This window comes from Orycteropus afer, unplaced genomic scaffold, assembly GCF_000298275.1.
Source record: "Orycteropus afer afer isolate SDZICR_OR568_19922 unplaced genomic scaffold, OryAfe1.0 scaffold00867, whole genome shotgun sequence".
In the NCBI taxonomy this organism is placed as follows: Eukaryota; Metazoa; Chordata; class Mammalia; order Tubulidentata; family Orycteropodidae; genus Orycteropus; species Orycteropus afer.
The window spans coordinates 334811-344381 of NW_006922454.1; positions in this window are offsets into that span (position 1 = coordinate 334811).

The window sequence follows — 9571 nt, forward strand, 5'->3', positions numbered from 1 at the left end:
AAAAATCTCATATCATAAGCCAAATCTGAGTAATTTATGTAATTATGATATTCTACTCCCTAAATGAAATTTCACAGCCCTTGATCCATAAAAAACAAGCCATGGAATAATTTTACTCTGAAATCCCTAAATAACATAAAATTCAGTGCACAGAATCACATTATTCCTGAGAGAATCAATATTTTGTTTTCGACAAATGAGTTTAACAAAAAGATTTAATTTAATCTCCAAGTTTATGAGGGTAATACTTGCTTGTTTCTTGCAACTATTACCATACTTATTTCAGGTTAACTGCATGAATAATACCATCTAAGTGGCTTCTAATGATTGATCTATGTAATAAAAAATTCCTGTGCATGCCATTCCTTGGAAGAAATTAAAGAACTTTACCAGCATCAGTCAAAGTCCCACAATTTATACTGTGAAATGCTCAGAGCCGTCAGCTCTGGATCCTTGGGAGACACACAATTTACACACACACAAAATAACCGTCTTTCTATAGTAGGTATGGGTACACAGTGGATAGGAGCTTTGTTTAATACCTTCTTACCTCTCTTTTCTGTGTCTCCAGATAACTCCCATGGTCCAATGCTCTCTGGCTCTCTGGTCTCAGGATTTTACCTCTCCTCTCTGACTCCTCCTTCTCTACTTTCTTCCTTCCTCCTGCCCCATTTCCCAATAGTACTTACTTGTGTTACAAACTGTTCCTCATCAAATGCTATTGTGTTTGAGGGCAATCACTTTAAGGATGCAAATTTTTTCCTTTCTACTAGGAGTTAAACTAAAAAACAAAACCATTTCCATCCAAGTCCACTCATAGTGACCCTACAGACAGAGCAAAACTACCCTCATAGGGTTTCCAAGGCTGTAAATCTTTACTGAAGTGAACTGCCAGATTTTTCTCCCATGCGTTCAAACTGCTGGCCTTTCGGTTAGCAACTGAGTGTTTAACCCCTTCGCCACCAGGGCTTCTCAACTAGGAGTGACCAAGGAGAAATTAAGAATTAATAAATTGAGTTGAATTAATTAAAACCCAAATTAAGGAGAATATCCACTACCCCAAGATCATGTTTTCAAAGGACATACTTCTCTCTGGCCAAAAACTTACGTGTCAGAATTATCTGGCAAGTCTTCTGTTTAGGACTTTTCTGGGTGAGCCTGTAGTATACACAGGCTGAAACACACTTACATTTTTTGTCAGGTCAACTTCTTGTCTAAGAAACTGTACATGGGGCCCCCAGGGAAATTGCAGAACATGAGGTTATAGATAGCAGAGCTGACATCTTCTATCATTTTCTTCTTGACATCACAGCCTATGGCTGTGGAAGAAAAGTGGCTGCAATTTGCAAAATACCTCTCTCTCCTTTTTTCCCTCTGCTAAACATTAACCAAAGCATACACTCTCAGAGCAGAAATAAAAAAGCAAGCTCCAGGTCTCAAATATTAGGAAGACAAACCTATTTAACTTATTCGACTTGAATAACTGCCCTACATTACTAAGAGCCAACAATCATTTTTTCCTCCTGACAAATATAAGATTTTGACATTTTGGACTGAATTGAGTTTCCAGTTCCTTTAGTAGAGATTTTGTGCTCATGGGGATGCTTAAAACTGGTCAGTGGCTTAGCAATCCCCAACTCACTTTTGTTATTGTAAAAATACATCATCTGATCTTAGGTTTTAAAATAAATCTTTCAGAAAGCCAGTTGTTCTTTATTCATCTTGGAATCCAAAGATGTGAAGTATAGAAGAAATTCTCAAAAATATCTAATTATTCCCATATGACACAGCTGAGAAGACAGAGATCCAGAAAAATGGACTCACTTGAATTCATGGTGCTACATGTGGACCCCTTAAGAACATATAGTTTTATAGGTCTCTGTGAGTTTAATAGCATCTCCATGAAAACAGGCTGTTTTTCTCTTTGCTAAGAAATCTTAGCAGAAACATTTTAATAACTGTCCACCCATCCAGTGATAATCCCTGACATCTGTTTGCCCTTAATTCTTCCCCTTATCTCTAAGCCACCTCTATGTCCCCATAAAATCTTTTGTTTAGGTCTTTATTGGGACATCAGAACAGTAAAAATTGGCTTTTTGATTGTGAGGTGCCCTCTATTGCCCCATTTATTCCTATATACAATAAAAAATTTACGGAACTGTGTATGTGCTTGGAGCTGCACCAGAATGTGGGACAGAAACCTGATGAAATAATTGCCATTGCTTTAAGGGTCCTGCAGGCTAGTAGTGATTACCTACAAGTAAATAATTGTTATACCATGGGATAAATGCTATAAGGAAGATATGTTTATCAGTTCCATAGGAACTCCCTCTCTACATTTCTCATCCTAAAATGTTATTGTATGACTTAGAACTATATTCAAAGTTACTGATGGAGAGCCAGCCAGGTTAACTTCTATTAGCATTTTTAAGGGGTAAAATGCTTTGTTTTCAACTGAAACCAATTGCCATCTAGTTGACTATGGCTCATGGTGACCCTGTGTAAGAAGAACTGCACTACATAGGCTTTTCAACAGCTGATTTTTCAGAAGCAGATGGCCAGGCCTTTCTTCCAAGGGGCCTCTGGGTGAACTCAAACTGTCAATCTTTCAGTTAGCAGCTGAACACATTAACCATTTGCATTTCTCAAAGACTCTCTTTAAAGATCTTTACAGATATAGTAATAACATTGATTTAATTTTATGAGCCTAGAGCCTGCATCTTATTCCTGCATAAACTCTGGTGGCATAATGCCTAAGGCATTTGACTGCTAACCAGAACGTTGGCAGTTCAAACTCACCAGCCACTCCTCAGAGGAAATTGGGCAATGTACTTCCATAGAGATACTGCCTCAGAAACCCAAGGAGGGGTCGCTATGAATAGGAAACAACTCACCTGCTGGGAGTTTAGATAGATCTTCAAAGAGCACAATGATCAAGGCAGACATTCTGTGCTAATTCAACTAAGCCATTAACTTTTATTTGTTTTATTGATTTGTTTGAATTTTGTTGTTGTTTGTTTTTTATGTACAAGAGCCCAAGGCTTCTTCTTTTTCTTTTTTTTTTTTTTTTGCAGGAGTCAAAATTTCAATACATACTTTTTTGGGAAACTAAACTGTAACACACAAGTAACTGATGAATAAATGTTTCTCATTTTCTTTTTTTAAAATTGCCTTCCACTTCTCCCAGGTTAATAACCTCTAGTTAGTGGTTTACCCTCCCTGACTCTCCTACCCCTGGTAACCACCAAAGAATATGTCTTTTTGTGTGAAACTCTTTTCTTGCCTTTTTACAATATCTTCTCATACAATATTTGTCTTTTTGTAATTGACTAATTTCAAAAGCTCTGGTGGTGTAGTGGTTAAAGCATTTAACTGGTAACAAAAAGGTCAATAGTTTGAACCCATCAGCTACTCTGTGGGAGAAAGATGAGGGAGTCTGCTTCCATAAAGATTTAGAGCCTCGGAAACACTATGTTCTCCTCTGCCCTGTAGGATCTCTATGAGTTGGAATTGACTTGATGGCAGTGGGCTTGGTTTGGTTCTTAATTTCGCTCAGAGTAATGTCCTCTAGATTCGTCCCTGATATAAAATGTTTCACAGATTCATCATTGTTCTTTAACATTGTGTTGTATTCCATTCTATATACACCACAGTTGTTTTAACCATTCATTTGTTGATGGGTATTTAAGCTGTTTCCATCTTTTTGCTACTGCAATAGTACTGCAATGAAAATGGGTGTGAATATATCTATTCATGTCACACATCTTATTTCTCTAGGATATATATACATAGTACTGCGATTGCTGGATCATAAGGTATTTCTATTTCCAGCTTCCAAAGGAAGCACCATAGTGTTTTCCACAGTGGTTGCACTATTTTATAATCTCACAAGCAGTATATGAGAGTTGCAGTCTCTCCCACCAGCATTTGTTGCTTCCTGTTTCTTAGAACTTTGCTGTTAGTGCTGGGATGAGACGATATCTCATTGTTGTTTTGATTTGCATCTGTCTAGGGAGCTTTATGGGAGCTCTGGTAGCATAGTGGCTAAAGCACTTGACTGCTAACCAGAAGGTTGGCGGTTCAAACCCACCAGCCACTCCTCAGAAGGAAGGTTGGCCAATCCTACTTCCGTAGTGATACTGCCTCGGAAACCCAAGGAGGGGTCGCTATGAGTCGGGGCCGACTCGATGGCAAATAACAACAACAACAAGGGAGCTTTAGCAGCTCGAGAAGACAATATAAATTATAATAAAAAGTTCAAAGACCTGGAATTAGAAAACCAAAAGGGAAGAACACTCGGCATTTCTCAAGCTAAAAGAACCGAAGAACTGAAGGAAAAAATCTCACTAGCGTTTTACCTTGGTATTTTAAATCAAAGACATGAGTAGTAATCAACCACTTACTTACCTGGATTGTCCTCAGTGAGATGTTTAAATGGATAGACATATCCTTTTTGTACTATCATTATCAGGTTTTATTAGACAATGGGCCTGGATTTTGCCTATTGAACATAGTTCTCTCATCCTTAAACAGCTATTGGCAAAGGTCACTTTATATCCAAGTAGCACTGGCCAGATCAGGTAGTACTCAGAATTTTTTGACCACTAGGGCAAACTGATGGGAGTTCTAAACTGTTAATGCTCCTGGACTTGTTACAGGCAACTCCCAAGAGGAAGACAAAGTGCTTGTGCAGGGAGGATGCAGTGGGCAGAGTGTGCTCTTGGCTGAGGTAGAGTTTCACTTACTGGGACCAGTAAACACCACCCAAGGAAACATCACAAAATCAGGAAAGCCACATTTCTTGTGGGCAGAGTTCTGCAGAGAGCAAACACTCCATATCTTTATCACTGCCTCTGATTAGGGCTCACTTCATAGCAAGTGAATTTTTGATATGCAAGCTTTGGGATTGGGATCAGTGACACTGGACTGTGCTGGTCTTTTGCCTCTTGGCTGTATTCTCCGTCTTCTCCTTTCTCTTCTTGGGATGAGCACTGCAAGCCCAAGCTCCCTTGCTGGCTAGTTTCAGTTAGGTTTAGCCAGAGGTAAGTAAGAGCAGGAGAGAAAGAGAAAAGGCTTCCCAATCTCTATTGCTTTGCGCTGTGTCTCCAGCTGCATCTCTTGTACAGTTCCAGTCCCATGTGGAGGCACCAGCTTCTGTATCATAATAACACTATCTTTTCCCTTTTTTCCCTCTAGTCCTTGAGGTGGTATTAGCTGTCTGCTGTTGCTTATCTCTGAGTTTCCCACCATCCTATTTGTTCTTTAGGTCTTCTCTTTGTAGCAGTTGCACCATATTAGATTCCTCCTCAATAGTCAGCAACTCACCTATTGATTGACATTGTGTGGTTTTCAGTCTTTTGGTTTTTTTTTTTTAAAGAAAGCTGTAAAGATTAGCCTTGTGCATATGTCTTTTTGCATTTTCACAATTGTATGTTGGGGATAGATTGCTAAAATTGTAATTGTTGATTCAAAGGGTAATTAATGAAGGCATATATCTAAGCAACCAAAAAAAGCATTGTTGAGATTGTTTCAAGCGAAAGTATCATCTCCAAACATTAATTTGCTCTTCAAAATACAGTATAAAAGACAGCTTTCAAATATGCAAGACTTTATAAGGAATGCTCTATGGGGAATAAATCTTCTTAGATGTGTACATATATAAAATATATATACAAAACGCTTTGAAAGTCCCAGAGTAAACTCCAAGAAAACTCATTTCCTGCAAAACTTACTGGATCAAAATGATCTTGGATTGAAGTAGACAATTAATTCTAGTCAGTTTATTATCATAAAGACCCCCAATCCAGGTCTTAAATCTTAGCACACACATGCAAAAAGGCCATTTTATCACCACACAAAAAAAGCAAACTCATTGCTATCCAGTCGATTTAGACTCATAGCAATCAATCCCCTTTGGGTTTCCAAGGCAGTAAATCTTTCCTTCCACAGAGTGGCTGGTGGGTTTGAACCACCAGCCTTCAGGTTAGCAGTCAAATACCTTAGGCACTACACCACCATCAAAAGTCAGAGGGTAAGAGAAGGTAGGATTAAGGCCAGGCCAGAGTAGTAACTCTGGGCCCCACTGCCATAGAGGAGATGAAAGGCCAACGGCTAGCCATTCTGGATGCATGCAAGCAAGAGAAAAAAGGAGCTATTGTCAAAGTTAATGCTTTTGGAAATTATTCCTAGAAAACCTGGCCCAGGCAAATTCCTTCAAACCCAAATGTCCAGAAAAGACTGCCCCTTGTTTAGGGTAGAATGAGGAAAGATGTGAGCAGCTTTTCTCTTGACTTATCCTTGTTGTTGTTATGTACCCTTGAGTGGGACCCAACTCATAGTGATCCCTCCTTGGGTTTCCGAGGCAATATCATTACAGAAGTAGATTGCCCCATCTTCCTTCTGAGGATTGGCTGGTGGGTTTGAACTGCCAGACTTCTGGTTAGCAGTCAAGTGCCTTTAGGCACTACACTACCAGAGCTCCTTGACTTATCCTTAGTAGAGTGGTAAGGAGGAAACCTGGAATGAAATCTAAAGGCTATTTGTGACAGAAGCAGCCTGGGTGGGCCATTTCATACTCCTGGCACTGAGGAATTAGGGTGTTATTTGGTGCACACTTATAACCTGACCTGGTATCCTGTATGAGTTCCCTAAGTCTTGTTGTTGTTGTTGTTATGTGCTGTCGAGTCGGACCCAACTCAAAGCGGCCCCTCCTTGGGTTTCTGAGGCAGTATCACTATGGAAGTAGATTGCCCCATCTTCCTTCTGAGGAATGACTGATGGGTTTGAACCTCCAGCCTTCTGGTTAGCAGTCAAGTGCCTTAGGCACTATGCTACCAGAGCTCCCTAAGTCTACCATAATAAAATACAACAAATTGGGCAGCTTTTAAAAACAGAAATCTATTTCTTCACAGTTCTGGAAGCTAGGAATTTAAATTCAGGCTGTCAGCAGGGTCATGTTCTCTCTGGTAACTCTAAGGAAAGATCCTTTCTATCTCTCTCAGCCTTTTGTTGCCCCAGGCATCCTTTGGTTTGCAGCTTCAGACAACTCTATATTCACTTGGCTATCTTCTTTCCTCTACATCTCTTCTCTTTTATAAAAACATTACTCAGATTGGAATGGGACCCACCCTACTCTCATATCACCTGATGTGAACTGATAACATCTTCAAAGATTCTATTTCCAAGCAAAGTCATGCTCACAGATACCAGGGGTCTGGACTTCAACATGCCTTTTTTTTGGGTGGAAGTGTTACCAGGGTCCCTCTGACCCTGAGGAGGGGTTCTTGCTTTCTACTGAGAAAGAATTGAACAGGAGAGGCAAAATGTCCACACAAACCAAAATTTATTAAAGAGAGAGGAGAAGGGAGGGGCTTGCAAGTAACAGACAAAGGGCTTTCATCTATGCTAACCTCCAGTCTCTCCCTAAAAAAGATTTCCTAGGGTTTATAATGGGTTTTAAGCAGGAATAAGGAATAGGTAAGAATTTCCAGGGGAAAAGGTGGGGTTATGAAAATCAGGTGTGCTTGCAGGAGACAGCAAAGGCTACCGCAAAGATATCATTCTACTACAAAAGTTGGCAGAACAAAGATGAAATCTGTTGCAAAGGCTTCTGGGGTATTGCCCTGACTTGTTCTGGGATGTTGCACATGTGTGTTATCCCTGGTTTGAGTTCCAGCAAAGGATTCCTGTTCTTGACTGCCTCTGGTGGAAGGATACTTTTGTCAGTCAAGCTCTGCACCTGGTGAGGTACTTGAAGGACAACTGAGGTTTATCAGCATTTTACAATGGTCTAATGTATAGGGTCTTTTGAAATGTAATTTATTATCTTGCCTAAAGGCCTGGTTTTTTAATCCCAAACAGATTCTGTAGCCAGCTGCAATGTGGTGGTCTACCACAAAACTATTCCAAGAATACTGAGTCAGAGGTTTTTTGACCTGGCTAGCCCAATTCCCTGCCTATCTTAGAGGGATAGAGGGGGACACAATTTAATCCATAACATCCTGGTTGGTCAGAGTTACTGAACCTCCTTGGGTTTCCAAGGCAGTATCTCTATAGAAGAAGATTGTCCAATCTTCCTTCTGACGAGTGGCTGGTGGGTTTGAACAGACAGCCTTCTGGTTAGCAGTCAAATGTCTTAGGCACTATGTCACCAGAGCTCCCTTTCATTCAACCTGAGAAGTGAAATTACAAGTGAATTAGTGTCAGAAGTTGGGTAAAGGTAAGTCACACCCTCTAATGATCAATGTTTAAAGATTTGAGCATGGGCAAATATATAGTAGAACTGACAAGGGACAAGGTTGACCATAGCCAGCTACCCAGAGGGAATGAGTAGTTGGGCCTGTGGGCTCAGGACCATAGTCACAGGGGACATCAAGCTCAATTGTCATAACACACTACACAAAACATTGTTCCGCATCCTACTTTGACGAGTAGCGACTGGGATCTTAAAAGCTTGTAAGCGGCCATCTAGGTGCAATGATGGGTCTCTCCTCATCCAGAGCAAAGAAGAATGAAGAAAATCAAAAATTCATGGAAACAATTAGTCCAAGTGACTTGTACCCCTTACTATTCTCAGCCTATATGACTATGAGACCAGAAGAACTAGTTGGTGCCCAGCTACCACAGTCAACCCCTCAGAGTTGGGGATCTATGCAGGAGATCCTGGATAGAGTGGGAGAACAATGTGAAACAAAACTCTAAATCATTTGGGGGAAAAAAAGGAGGGACCAGGTTTGCTGATGGAACCACTGAGACTATGGCCCCTATCTGCCTTTCAGCTCTGGAATTGAACCTACTCCTGTAGCTTCCAGCCAAACGAAAGACAGACATATGAGGTGAACATTTACATTAGGTGGATATACTCCTTGGAGAGAACAATCATAGGAGAATAGAAGGGCTGTGTATGCACAGGGATACAGCTCAGGGGGCAGATATGCATGGAGGGAAGGACACAGGGAAGAGGAAACTATGGGAAGGAAGTGGGAGGGGAGCTGTTGCATTGTGGAAAATTGTAATCAACGTCATGAGACAAAGTGTATGTGAACTGCTTTTTGGAAAGTGAATTTTCTCTGTAACCTTTCACCTAAATCACAATTAAAAAAAAAAAATTAAAAAGAAGAATAAAAAGATTTGGGTGTGGGGGTGATTTCAAAGACTTTGAGCCACTAAAAAGTGTCTATGTGATTCATCTCAAGAAGATATAAAGAAGCAGAGAAAAGAATTAAGGAAGTAGCCACATGAATCTACAGGATTTTCCATTGATATCACCACACAAAGGCATGGACACAATCCAGGGACTACATCTACCCTGTAAAGTGTTTTGGTTTAACAAGAAAAAGAACAAAAAACAGGAATGTTTGTCTCAGAGGGAAGGTGTGAAAGCAGAACTCTGGGTTTCTCCTGCCTAGTTCCTTTTTTACCTTACCCTGAGAAGGGATCCCTATTAAAGGTTTAACCAAGAGGCATTTGGTACCATGTTCTAATGAGAGGAACTTTCAAAGAACTCAAAAAATTTTCACACTTTCTGGTCAACTGCAGGCAAGTCTGTTTATTTCAATTCTCATGCTCTACA